General features: G+C 39.5%; 4 non-coding genes across 4 annotated transcripts; all 4 read right to left on the reverse strand.

The window, feature by feature from the left end:
• Positions 1–3,271: 3,271 nt before the first annotated feature.
• On the reverse strand, positions 3,272–3,344 carry TRNAV-CAC (transfer RNA valine (anticodon CAC)). Its single transcript has one exon. It is a non-coding gene; the product is annotated as a tRNA-Val (tRNA).
• Positions 3,345–4,370: 1,026 nt separating this feature from the next.
• TRNAA-AGC (transfer RNA alanine (anticodon AGC)) lies at positions 4,371–4,443 on the reverse strand. Its single transcript has one exon. It is a non-coding gene; the product is annotated as a tRNA-Ala (tRNA).
• Positions 4,444–6,022: 1,579 nt separating this feature from the next.
• TRNAA-AGC (transfer RNA alanine (anticodon AGC)) lies at positions 6,023–6,095 on the reverse strand. Its single transcript has one exon. It is a non-coding gene; the product is annotated as a tRNA-Ala (tRNA).
• Positions 6,096–7,537: 1,442 nt separating this feature from the next.
• Positions 7,538–7,606, reverse strand: TRNAV-CAC (transfer RNA valine (anticodon CAC)). The gene has a single exon. It is a non-coding gene; the product is annotated as a tRNA-Val (tRNA).
• Between the last annotated feature and the right edge of the window lie 7,463 nt (positions 7,607–15,069).

Raw genomic sequence — 15,069 nt, forward strand, 5'->3', positions numbered from 1 at the left:
ACAGAGCTTTATATCTACACAACTACTTAAAGAATCGTAATGTCGAAAAATATTTAAACTATTTCCATTTAATATTCTGCAAAAAGGAAATGTTATCGTTTTGTAAGAGATCTTTTCATCCTACTCGCTTTATATTAACTTTGATATTCGTGTAGTGTTTCGATTCAGATGCAATCTTCATTACTCGTTCTATATAAACTCTCACTTGTGTCATTACATAGAAAGAAGTTAATCTTAAATAATTAAATAAATATAACTGATATTAATTATTTTAATCGTCAGTATTTTACGTTAATTATAGTTAAGTCGGTTTAAGAAACTTAATTCCTAAAATAATTTTAAACGTAGCTATATTTAACGTTATACTTCTAGGGAACACCTATATCAGAACTTTTGTAAATTTTTGGGTATATAAGGCGATTGATTCACACTAATGGATAAGAAAATGCGCAATTGCGTGAAACATTGGTGGAAGCCCTGCCATTGGGAGGCTAGACGTTTCTCGTAACCCTAGCCGCTCGCCGCGTACATCTTAAGTCTAACGACGATGATGGAGTAGAAGCCAATGGTACAGATTGGTGTCTATGTGGTATAGACGAAAGACCAGTAGATGGTGGTGTTAGAAGCCAATGTTGCAGATTGGTGTCTATGTGGTATAGACGAAAGACCAGTAGATGGTGGTGTTAGAAGCCATTAAGAACAGATTGGTGTGTACGTGGTGTACACGAAAGACTAGTGCATGGTGTTGTTGTTAGAAGCCAATAAATACTGAGGGTGTTGAGTGAAAGAATTGGCGGTTAGCCAACAGATGAAGGTCTAATGGCTAGTTAATGATTGGCGTCAAATAAGATGGATAAAGCAATGAAGTAAAATTTTCCGAATTTCTGTGCACTGCGAACGCGGTCCGGAAATTGCGAACACGTTTGCTCCGACTTGCCAACTGCGAACGCGGTGACAGACACACTCACAAACACTACCACACACACACACAGACACGTCCAGTGTAAAACCTCTCCGTGACGTCATCGTCACTCGGAGAGGTAAAAACTTGAATGTTTGTAGGCCGAAAATCAGAGGACCCCACCCCCGAGGGCAAACGGTCCAGGTGGCAACTACAAATATCATTTAGATCCCCGGCAAACACGACTCTACCGTCCGGGAAAGAATTTCTGATATCACCAAAAAACTAAACCCGATCACCCTCGGCGTTGGGGGCGTAAAGATTAAAAAAATACGTTCTTACTTCCAAAAACTCGGTAGTAACCAATAAAGCCCGACCGAAAATTATTTGAGTAACATTCAAAATCCGTATAGCCAATTTTGGAGTAAACAAGATAGCGACCCCCCGAAAGCCACTCACAAGATCTTGAAAAAAAAACAATTGACCAAAAAATAGCAATTTAAAGGCAGCGACATGCGACGCATTCCAATGCGTTTCTTGTAAAAAAACAATGTCCATGTCCTTAATGAATTCGACTAATAAAGCCATCTTACCCACGTCTCGTAAGCCATGAACATTAAAAGTAGCTAGTTTGACAACCATGCACCCTATTTGTCTGTGAAGGGTCCGGCGGTTTTATTCGGAGTAAACCCACGAGTGTTGGCCAGATTCGGATTCTGTTTCCTCAGGAACTGGGACGTTTCTGCGACAAGTCAGAAGTGGAACCAGGAGAATGTTTAGTTCCACGATTGCCTCCCCCCACTGACTCAAAAGGGTTAACTTCCGCATCGGGGTCACCGTCGACGAGCATATCCTCACTAGAACTGAGATTCTGGCAATGATGGCCAGAAATGGCAACGGTGACGTTAGGAATCTCCGCAACAGCAACTACATCGGACAGGAGAGCAGAGGGCAAGCCTTCCCCATCTCGGACAGGAGAGACTTCGGACTGGAGCACGACATCGCGTTCAGAACCGATAGCTACCTGCTCCAACTTCACTGGGCAGTCACGGGCAAGATGACCGTGTGTCTCACACCGACGACAAACATTACGCGGACAACTTTTGTAAATTAGACCTTCAGCGAGACACCCGTTACAAACCCGATTTTGCGCCTCATGGCGAACGCGATAAAAGGTTTCGCGCCCGAGAACATCCGCGATTTTCAAGCCGTACGGAAGTGATGAAACCCCCTTGGGCAAAACCACGCGTACGCAACGCTCACCAAGATACAATCCATCAAATTTACGCCAAACGACCTCCCCCTTGATTTCGCAACCAAGGGAGACCAATTTCGCAACCGCGGCATCATCGGACACGAATTCAGGCAAACCATGTATTTTAATAATTACCGATCTCGAGACGACTGATTCAGCGGGACACAGGACGTCCATGACTTCCACCCCAGCTTTGACACACTCTTCAGCATCTTCCTCCGACAAAAACGTAATAAAGTAACCTCCAGTACCAGGAACCACAGACGAAATGGCTTATTATTATGTCCAATCACGATGGTCAAAACATTTATCTACAAGGGCTCGAACCTGGGTCCCTTCGCGTGTGAAGCGGACGATATAACCACGATACCATAGATACGTTATGGTACAGAGTTTTCCAAGAGATCTAGCCTAATATTAAGTCCAATCAAGATGTTCAAACTATGTATCTACCAGAGTTCGAACCTTGGTCTTTCCGCGTGAGAAGTGGACGTGATAACCACAACACCATAGATACGTTGTCATACTGATTTTTCCAAGAGTAAATTAATATTATGTCCACTGACAATGGTCAAAACATGTATCCACCTGGGCTTGAAAAAGGGTCTTTCCGTGTGTGAAGCGGACGTGATAACCACTACACCATAGATACGTTGTCATACAGAGTTTTCCAAGAGATCTAGCATATTGATATGTCCAATCACGATGGTCAAAAAATGCATCTACCATGCCTCGAACCTGGGTCCTTCCGCGTGTGAAGCGGACGTGATACCCACTACACATTAGATACGTGGTAATATAAAGTATTCGAAGAGATCTAGCTTATTATTATGTCTAATCATGATGGTGAAAAGATGTATTTTCCAGTGCTCGAACCAGGGACATTCAGCGTGAAAAACGGACAATAGATACGTGGTAATACTGAGATTTCGAAGAGATCTACCTTATTACCATGTCTTATCACGATAGTCAAAAGACGTTTCTACCAGGCCTCGCACCTGGGTCCTTCCGCGTGTGAAGCGGACGTGATAACCACTACACCGTTGATACATTGTCATACAGAGTTTTCCAAGAGATCTTGCCTAATATTATGTCCAATCACGATGGTCAAAACCTGTATCTACCAGGACTGAAACCTGGGTTCTTCCGCGTGTGAAGCGGACGTGATAACCACTACACCATAGATACGTAGTAATTTAAAGTATTCGAAGAGATCTAGCTTATTATTATGTCTAATCATGATGGTGAAAATATGTATCTTCCAGTGTTCGAACCTGGGACATTCAGCGTTTAAAACGGACGTGATATCTACTACACAATATATACGTGGTAATACTGAGTTTACAAGAGATCTTGCTTGATATTATGTCTAATCACGATGGTCAAAACTTTTATCTTCCAGGGCTCAAACCACGGACTTCCGCGTGTTAGGCGGACGTGATAATCACTACACCTTAGATACTTGGTTATAATGAGTTTTCCACGAGATCTAGCGTAATATTATGTCCAATCAAGGTGGTCAAAAGATGTATCTACCAGAGCTCGACCCTGAGACCTTCCGCGTCTTAGGCGGACGTAATAACCACTACACCATAGATACGGGTTATTCTGAGTTTTCAAAGAGATCTACCTTATTATTATGTCTAATCACGATGGTCAAAACATATTTCAACCAGGGCTCGAACCTGGGACCATTCGCGTGTTAGGCGGACGTGATAACCACTACACTATAGCTACGTTGTCATACAGAGTTTTCCAAGAGATCTAGCTTAATATTATGTCCAATCACGATGGTCAAAACATGTATCTACCAGGGCTCGAAACTGCGTCCTTCCGCGTGTGAAGCCGACGTGATAACCACTAGACCACAGATACGATATCATACAGAGTTTTACAAGAGATCTAGCGTAATATTATGTCCAATCAAGGTGGTCAAAACATGCATCTACCTGAGCTCGACCCTGGGACCTTCCGCGTCTTATGCGGACGTGATAACCACTACACCATAGATACTTGGTTATTCTGAGTTTTCGAAGAGATCGACCTTATTATTATGTCAAATCACGATGGTCAAGACATATTTCTACCAGGGCTCGAACCTGGGACCTTTCGCGTGTTAGGCGGACGTTATAACCACTACACCATAACTACGTTGCCATACAGAGTTTTTTAAGAGATTTAGCTTATTATTGTCCAATCACGATGTTAAAAACATGTATCTACCAGGGCTCGAACCTGGGTTCTTCCGCGTGCTACACGGACGTGATAACCACTACACCATAGATACGTTGGCATACAAAGTTTTTCAAGGGATCTAGCTTACTATTATGTCCAATCACGATGGTCAAAACATGTTTCTGCCAGGGCTTGACCCTGTGACCTTCCGCGTCTCAGACGGAGGTGATAACCACTACACCATAAATACAGCTTATTCTGATTTTTTGAAGAGATCTACCTTATTATTATGTCTAATGATGATGATCAAAACATATTTCTACCAGGGCACGAACCTGAGGCCTTTCGCGTGTTAGGCGGACGTTATAACCACTACACCATTTATACATTGTCATGCAGAGTTTTCCAAGAGATCTAGCTTAATATTATGTCCAATCAAGGTGGTCAAAACTAGTATCTACCAGAGCCCGACCCTGGGACCTTCCGCGTGTTAGGCGGAGGTGATAACCACTACACCATAAATACTGCTTAATCTGATTTTTCGAAGAGATCTACCTTATTATTATGTCTAATGATGATGGTCAAAACATATTTCTACTAGGGCTCGAACCTGGGACCTTTCGCTTGTTAGTCGGACTTTATAACCACTACACCATAGCTACGTTGTCATACAGAGATTTTAAAGAGATCTAACTTATTATTATGTCCAATCACGATGGTCAAAACATTTACCTACCAGGTCTCGAACCAGGGTCCTACCGCATGTGAAGCGGACGTGATAACCACTACACCATTCATCCGTTGTCATACAGAGTTTTCCAAGAGATCTACCTTAATATTATGTCCAAACACGATGGTCAAAACATGTATCTACCAGGGCTAGAACCTGGGTCCTTCGTCGTGTGAAGCGGACGTGAAAACCACTACACCATAGATACAAAGTTATAGAGAGTTTTCCAAGAGATCTAGTTTAATATTATGTCCAATGACGATGGTCAAAACATGTATCTACCAAGGCTCGAACCTGGGTTCTTCCGCGTGTGAAGCGGCCGTGATAACCACTGCACCATATATACGTTGTCATACAGAGTTTTCCAAGAGATCTACCTTAATATTATGTCCAATCACGATGGTCAAAACATGTATCTTCCAGGGCTCGACCCTAAGACCATCCGCGTGCTAGACGGACGTGATAACCACTAAACCATTGATACGTTGGCATACAAAGTTTTCCAAGGGAACTAGCTTACTATTATGTCCAATCACGATGGTCAAAACATGTTTCTACCAGTGCTCGACCCTGTGACTTTCCGCGTGTCAGGCGGACGTGATAAGAACTACACCATAGATACTTGGTTATTCTGAGTTTTCTAAGAGATTGATTTTATTATTATGTCTAATCACGATGGTCAAAACATTTATCTACCTGAGCTCGACCCTGGGACCTTCCGCGTCTTATGCGGACGTGATAACCACTACACCATAGATACTTGGTTATTCTGAGTTTTCGAAGAGATCGACCTTATTATTATGTCAAATCACGATGGTCAAGACATATTTCTACCAGGGCTCGAACCTGGGACCTTTCGCGTGTTAGGCGGACGTTATAACCACTACACCATAACTACGTTGCCATACAGAGTTTTTTAAGAGATTTAGCTTATTATTGTCCAATCACGATGTTAAAAACATGTATCTACCAGGGCTCGAACCTGGGTTCTTCCGCGTGCTACACGGACGTGATAACCACTACACCATAGATACGTTGGCATACAAAGTTTTTCAAGGGATCTAGCTTACTATTATGTCCAATCACGATGGTCAAAACATGTTTCTGCCAGGGCTTGACCCTGTGACCTTCCGCGTCTCAGACGGAGGTGATAACCACTACACCATAAATACAGCTTATTCTGATTTTTTGAAGAGATCTACCTTATTATTATGTCTAATGATGATGATCAAAACATATTTCTACCAGGGCACGAACCTGAGGCCTTTCGCGTGTTAGGCGGACGTTATAACCACTACACCATTTATACATTGTCATGCAGAGTTTTCCAAGAGATCTAGCTTAATATTATGTCCAATCAAGGTGGTCAAAACAAGTATCTACCAGAGCCCGACCCTGGGACCTTCCGCGTGTTAGGCGGAGGTGATAACCACTACACCATAAATACTGCTTAATCTGATTTTTCGAAGAGATCTACCTTATTATTATGTCTAATGATGATGGTCAAAACATATTTCTACTAGGGCTCGAACCTGGGACCTTTCGCTTGTTAGTCGGACTTTATAACCACTACACCATAGCTACGTTGTCATACAGAGATTTTAAAGAGATCTAACTTATTATTATGTCCAATCACGATGGTCAAAACATTTACCTACCAGGTCTCGAACCAGGGTCCTACCGCATGTGAAGCGGACGTGATAACCACTACACCATTCATCCGTTGTCATACAGAGTTTTCCAAGAGATCTACCTTAATATTATGTCCAAACACGATGGTCAAAACATGTATCTACCAGGGCTAGAACCTGGGTCCTTCGTCGTGTGAAGCGGACGTGAAAACCACTACACCATAGATACAAAGTTATAGAGAGTTTTCCAAGAGATCTAGTTTAATATTATGTCCAATGACGATGGTCAAAACATGTATCTACCAAGGCTCGAACCTGGGTTCTTCCGCGTGTGAAGCGGCCGTGATAACCACTGCACCATATATACGTTGTCATACAGAGTTTTCCAAGAGATCTACCTTAATATTATGTCCAATCACGATGGTCAAAACATGTATCTTCCAGGGCTCGACCCTAAGACCATCCGCGTGCTAGACGGACGTGATAACCACTAAACCATTGATACGTTGGCATACAAAGTTTTCCAAGGGAACTAGCTTACTATTATGTCCAATCACGAAGGTCAAAACATGTTTCTACCAGTGCTCGACCCTGTGACTTTCCGCGTGTCAGGCGGACGTGATAAGAACTACACCATAGATACTTGGTTATTCTGAGTTTTCTAAGAGATTGATTTTATGATTATGTCTAATCACGATGGTCAAAACATTTATCTACCAGGGCTCGACCCTGGGACCTTCCGCGTCTTAGGCGGAGGTGATAACCACTACACCATAAATACTGCTAATTCTGATTTTTCGAAGAGATCTACCTTATTATTATGTCTAATGCTGATGGTCAAAACATGTATCTACCAGGGCTCGAACCTGGGTCCTTCCGCGTGTGAAGCGGACGTGAAAACCACTACACCATATAGTTAAGTCGGTCTCAGAAACTTTATTCCTACAATAATTTTAAACATAGCTATCTTTAACGTTATACCTCAAGGGAACACCTATATCAGAACTTTTGTAAATTTAGGGTATATAAGGCAATTGATTCACACTAAGGCATAAGAAAATGCGCCATTGCGTGAACCTTTGGTGGAAGCCCTGCCATTGGGAGGCTTGACGTTTCTCGTAACCCTAGCCGCTCGCCGCGTACATCTTAAAGGGACTGTAAAGAGGTCGGCAGACCGATGAAACTCTTTTTTAAAAAAACTCACCCGACCCATCCTCCTCTCTCTTGCGATTGGTTGTGATCCGCCCTGCTTCGGCGTTTCCCCAGTTCTGCCCCGCGACAGTCCGAAACCCCCGCTGCGTTTGCTAGAAGGAAAGACTTTCGTTTTGCTCACCCCCCGGGAATTGTGACGCCAATAACGACGTTTTCAAAAAATATTTCCAACGGTCCGCCGACTTCTTTAGAGTCCCTTTAAGCCTAACGACGATGATGGTGTAGAAGCCAATGTTTCAGATTGGTGTCTATGTGGTATAGACGAAAGACCAGTAAATGGTGGTGTTAGAAGCAAATGTTGCAGATTGGTGTCTATGTGGTATAGACGAAAGACCAGTAGATCGTGGTGTTAGAAGCCAATAAGAACAGATTGGTGGGTGTGTGGTGTACATGAAAGACTAGTGCATGGTGTTGTTGATAGAAGCCAATAAATACTGAGCATGTTGAGTTAAAGAACTGGCGGTTAGTCAGCAGATGAAGGTGTAACGACTAGTTAATGATCGGCGTTAAATAAGATTGATAAAGGAAATGAAGTAAAGTTTTCGGAAATTCTGTGTAGTGCGAACGCGGCCCGGAAATTGCGAACACGTTTGCTCTGATACGCAAACTGCGAACGCAGTCACGTGGGGTGTGACAGACAGACACGTCCAGTGTAATACCTCTCCGTGACGTCATCGTCACTCGGAGAGGTAAAAATCGCGAAAACCATAACAAATTTCAAGAAATAACGAGTTGGAAAAACCAAAATATTACCTCTCCGATTCAAGAGGTCTACTACTACTAACTTATTTACCTAGATATGGAATTATTTCTCTTTTTTTAATGTAAAAATTTACGAAATATTGAAGCAGTATTTCAAGCATAGCGAATATACAGTAAAGCAGACGACATTTTACATCCAATAAGGATAAATCTTGGACACATGGAAATCAGTCAATGGGGAAAAGAACAGGAAATGAAGTCTACGCTTCAGCTGTTTTCCGTATATTCTGATAGCTACATTCGCAACTGGTTTGCAGTGTAAACACTATCGTCTCGTCTCACCTCAACAATATTCTTAGTTTGCCAACATGAATGTTAACGTTAAATAACACCAAAACTAAATTGTAGCTAGACGCACTAATAGTCAATGCGCACCATAAAGAGAATAAATAGTATGTAGCTACTACCCGTTTACCATTAGCCCTTTTACTAATCTAATTGCCACCATGATCTTTTCTTCTATTTTAAAATCTTAACCTGATTATTTAAGAGTGTATTTAACTTTCGGCTCACTCTGAACCGTTGATATCTCTTCATTTCAGACACGAAAATCAAATTGGATTTTGAAATCCCTTAAACTTTTCCAAAACGTCCGACCCCTCGTGTTTAACATCGCTTTCATGTTTAATAACATCGCAAACACAAATTTTTTCCAATTTTAACTATAACCATGGACTAACACATACAAAAGGACATCTTTCATCAAAATTAGACATGCATTTCCCTGTCTAAATGACAGCGAAGATTTCTAGATCTGAAATTGGACCATTTTCTCAGGTTTCGATGGAAAATTTTCGTGTGGAATATTTAGCATTTTAATCTCGATTTAGCCAGGTAAAATCAATACCATGTATTTTAACTTAATATTCATAATATATTACTTAAAAATTTTCAATATAAAAGCCATGATTTGAGTAAACTTACACATATATAAGCCTTTTAGTAGCACTCGGTCTTTCTTGCAATCGCAATATATGCGTCAAAAATGCTAGACACATCTTACACAAATTGTGTCAATGTCCTTTAATTGAACTAGGCATGTATGGAGAATTTCGACGTGGTAATGAGTTTAGAACCTCTTCGAGTTGATTGTGTTTAAGTGCGTGTTGTATCGATTCACAGTGTTCTCATAGACCAAGCACTAAAAGAAGTTAAGCATAACGAGAAAGCATTTCCATTACTTCCACGAGTATTACTTAGTTGTTTTAGAAAAATATTTATATAGCTAACGTCTCAGAACAAAGGATAATAAGGTAACTTGAATTTTACAATATAAATTATTTTCGGCAAATAAGGTGATGGTAAACACCAATATCGCGGAAAACGTGCGACGAAACCCATTCTTTTCTTTAACATAAGATCTACCTTTTCATATTTACAATTAGTCTATGAAATGAAAGTCATTAGAGGAAAGGATTTCACGAGGACAAAGCAACCAGAATACTGATGAGTTTTTGATAATGAACGTTTCATATAACACACTTCAGTCACGTTTACACTAAACATTTTGAAACCGTTTTGAACAACTTTAGAAAGGTCAAAATGTAACCTTTAACAGTTAGCCCTATAGAACCTGCATTTGAAAATGATCATTCCTTTTATTTAAAAAAAAACAACTGAAAATGAGAATGAACATTTTCTCTTGAAAGATATACATGGTTAACACCTTAAGGTTGCAATTTACACCTTTCTAAAACTGTTTTTAAGTGTCGAGAGTGAACGCGGCCACAATTTCTCCTTTTCAAAAATACTCATTTAAATGGATGTATGTATTGTGGTAAATTATACGGAATGATATTTGTACGGAAACTGTAATATATCTCAAAATTAACACTGGTCTCTACATTCGAAAAATATATTTTGAAGGGATAAGGCAAGAACTCCTTAGGAGACCGGACAAAAATATTTCGATACAAAATTAAGACCATATTTGAATTTTCAGATCGCTGCAAGACCCTCATAGCAATTTAGTTTAGCTTTTATTATTTTAGTTGGTGTTTAAAGCGTTGTTACATAAACGTAAGATGTATGAAGCAAATAATTCACGAGAATTTAAGTTTGTAACAGTAGAAGTAAGTATGGAAAATACCCCGATATCTTCACTAATGTAAATTCTTTTTACAATGTTTATGACTTAAATATAAACAGGATAACGATGAATTTGGACAAAATATAATAAATGGAGTTATTTCTTACCAGAGTTGGTTTTTTAATTTTCTTCCGGCGTATATTCTTAACAATATTCGAAACGTATCGTTAGTAATTCCATAATCAATTTAATTTTTGGTGTAATTGAAAAAATCAACAAATATTTACAAATTCAATATTTGTGCTTTTTTCATTAGATTAAAATATATACCACTTAAAAACGTCTTGGAAACTCTTTTGAAAGTCCACGGTTATCAAAATAATTTTTTGGGTCATACGCTTGGCATCGCAACACAGAAAAAGGTCGGTAAATAAAATGTTTCTGATTTTTTTATCATTCATTCTCACACATCTTACTAAAACGCCTCGAGTGAACTTCAGTTTAAACAAGTTTTAAGAAAAGGGTCCATTCCGTTTTAAGTTACAAATTATAATCATAACATCTGAGGGGTCGGACGTTTTTGAAAAGGTGTACGGGTTTTCGAAAGCCAATTTGATTTCTTCGGATTTCGATTGATTCAGTTGGATTTCACTTGATTTCGTTGGATTTTGCTTGATTTCAGAATTCGATAAAATCCAAAGGATTTAATCGGATTTCGAAACCTTTCCTGTGATTTCGTCGGATTTTGCGATTTCCCCCGTGATTTCCTCGGATTTTGAGATTTTTTTCTGAATCTGTAATTATTTTGTGATTTCATTACTGGTTTCGGATTTTATACGAGATTTTGAAATCAGCAAAAGTACGTTTGATTTCTTACCGGATTTCTGATTTTGTTATTGATTTCGGATTTCTTAAGTTGAATTTCGTGGGTAACGTACGGGATTTCGTGAATGACCGACCCCTCGACATTATCACTCTACATTGATTAAACCATCCCCTCAAAAACCTTACACTAAATAATATTTTGACACCTGTGTTTAATGGACAGTCCATAAACTACGTCGCACAAAATATAGCATATTTTAACCCATTGGTCCCCTTGATCACGCTTTGTTACTTTTCCTGTATGGGTTGGATATTTTCTGTATTTGTTAAATGTCGGATAGTTCTTTTATTGCTGGACGCCTGGATACTTCTTACTTTGCGGGGTCGGATACTCATTTATTGGCGTATTTTAGACGTTGTAAATGATTGCTCAAGTATTAACCTAGATGACACGGCTTTTCCTTTTATACTAAACCGAGAAAACATTTTAAATCGAGGAGTTGCAATTTAAGAAATCCGAAATCAATGTTGATTTTGAAAACCCATAAAAAATCTGAAATCAGTAACGAAGTCACAGAATCAGTAAGGAAATCACAAAATCAGTGAAGAAATCGCGAAATCCATTTCAAAATTCATGAAATCCAAAATCAAAAGAAATCTCAAAATCCGATAAAATAATGGGATCACTTTCACGGGAGAAATCTCAAAAGTCAACGAAATCAGTTGGATTTTACCAAATTTCGAAATCAAACAAAATCCGACGAAATCAAATGAAATCAAACGAACTCTGACGAAATCAAATTATTAGAAAGTGTCTTAATGCAGGTATAGTTCGTAAAGCAACGAATTAGTCATATAAAGACGAGAATAGATTTTAGGTGTTTAGCTTTAAAAAAACATATTGATTTTGCTGGGTGGATTGAAACAATACCAATCGTATACTTCCTAAAGACGTATCAAAAATGACGAAAAGAGTACTGAAAAGCAATTTTTTCTCATTGTATGTTTTAGTTTAAACCATGTAGAGACCATTTTTAGACCCATAGTTTTTACAGTGCATCCCGCGTTTGTAGTTCTTCCTTTATAATTTTAATGTTCGCATTAATGTTTACAGGTTATTGGTATGGTTACATATAGTTATACATTACATCACGAAGACCCGTTTCTTTATCACGTTTCTCCAAGCATCTTAATGGGCGATTCTCACATTGCAACGTGCGTCAACACAGTGAATAAACACAACACACGTTTATCCGTGAATGGTTTAGATACGTCCACGTGGTGCCTGATCGCTACGGCATTGCTCTTCATGTCTATGGTATCATCATTGGCTACATCCTTATCATTTGCAAAAGGTTACAGAATTCAAAGAGATAAATACGCGTGCTTTAAAGGCTAAACGTGAATAGTTGGCTTTTTAATTAAAAAGTCAGCTATTTTTAAGTTTCACAAATAAAGTTATTTCACATTTAATGCACTTGTTCTAGGATGGATACCTGCTTTAACGACTAACTTCAATCAGTATTTTTGGCAATATTTATCGGATTTCTTAGAAAACAGTTTCGAGTACTTCAATTGGAAATCACCGAGGTTCTTGCTGTGCGGATGGTTGCTCGGGTGTACCGTTTTGACCAGATGCTTTTCGGGGGCTTTGAAATCAGAACTGCTCTTAACAAACACAAAATACATAAATACCATTGATGATATTTGCGAGCAGAAAGACATTACTTTAATGATACCGGAATATTTGCCTACTCACTTGTCGCTGGAGGTAACAAATTTCCTTTTGATATTCGTCTTGTTATTTTGGGTAGAGAGATCGGTGGGTATTTGCAAGGTCAAGTTACCCTAGTTGGGAAACTGGTAACTCGGTCCCGTATACTTGCAATTTATGAATAACCTGGAACCGTTAGGTCCTAAAGATAGTCGATGAAGGTAACACCCTCCATTTTCATATTTATCGTAATACTTTCGGTGGAGGTATGGGTGTGCACTTTCAGCCTCACAGGACCACACTTGGGAAAGTGGTTATATATATATATATATACGCATTGAATCAGAAGCCGATTAGGCTTTTTACACACGAAGTACGTATTATGTGCATGGGGAAGCTACACGTTATTCTCTAAGCTCCTAGGAAAGAACCTCCCCTTACGCGGCGGAACAAAATTCGGTAACGCGGCTCTTTCGGATCCTTGCGATCCTTCCGCATTAAGAACCAATTTACCAGGTACATAAATTAGGGAACTACTATAAAGACTGAGTAGGGTGTCTAAAATATTCTTTAGATAAAACTATTCACGAATCACAATACCAAAGATTAATTGGGAGTAAGGCACGAAGATCTTATCAATCTGGGTAGCTTTTGCTTGGACTATTTAAGACGCCGTGTATCTGTTTTTTACGAGGAATGTTTTCTATTCCCCCGAGTACCGCGAGCTCAGCCGCCGGCGGCTCGGGAATCGGGATACCGTTGATACCTAGCCAAAGCTTATTGTAGTTTTAGATTCTACTATTATTCGCTGAGCTATTTTTCTGTTTAAATTTTACTCTTGCAATTAAATAAAATTCTTATAATATGTAATTGAAGACTTATTGAATTACTCGAAACTTTTTGAGACTTGAGCTTTAAAACGTTGAATATAATATAACTAACAAATTTGCCTTCCGAGCTTCCCAGTTATGTCGACGGCGAGGTCAAGCCGAGGTCCCACGCATGAAAATAGTAATAGCCGTCGCCGATTGGTCTGGCATTAAAGAGGTTATCTACGGCTAGGGGCTTAAAAGCTTGTTTTTTCGTCTGCTTAGTTTTTACTTCGCGAATGTCATGAAATCCATGCATTATGTCGCATGACACCTTTCTTAGAGTCACATGACACTTTTCCTAGAGTCACATGACACCTCTCTGAGTGTCGTATGACACCTTCTAGAGTGTTTGATTTATTAGCAAATAGCGCTATATTCATAGCAAAGTTCCCCCTTGAGAAAACTTAAGAGGACAATTCAAACATTCAGAGCTATACCCCTTTAAACAAGGGTAGTGGAACCGTAGTTCTCTCATGCAATGTGATACAGCATAAAAACTTGGCCACTTGATCGACTTAAAATCCAGCGTGAAATTACATGATAAGTTGGCCATTTTCACCGACTTAATAACTTCTTATAAGGCAGAAAGTTTTAAATTAGCATAAATGCATCGGGTTATAAATTGGTTTTGGAGGCCATAATATCCCAGCAGTAGATACAGACGTATTCGTTAAATTTAATTATCTCTTTTCACGAAGAGTTTTTCGAGCAACAGAAACGCGTTTGACCTAATCTACTCTACAATTTTTCAAAAAAAATCCATTTTCTACTCTAATTTTTCTCAAAATAAAGATAAGACATGTCACATAAGCATGTGCCCAACATGTAGGCCTGTCAAGCTGGCGTCTATAGTCTATAACGGTGGAACGAATTCTACCCTACACCGCGGCCACAGGTCTCTTCAAGGCCTGAATATGAGGGTGAACAATATGCCTCTGGCAACGGTGCAAGGATGTGAGCCCC

This window comes from Phalangium opilio, unplaced genomic scaffold (genome assembly GCF_054372755.1).
Source record: "Phalangium opilio isolate 3A_F unplaced genomic scaffold, DU_Popi_V2 ptg000061l_1, whole genome shotgun sequence".
NCBI lineage: Eukaryota > Metazoa > Arthropoda > Arachnida > Opiliones > Phalangiidae > Phalangium > Phalangium opilio.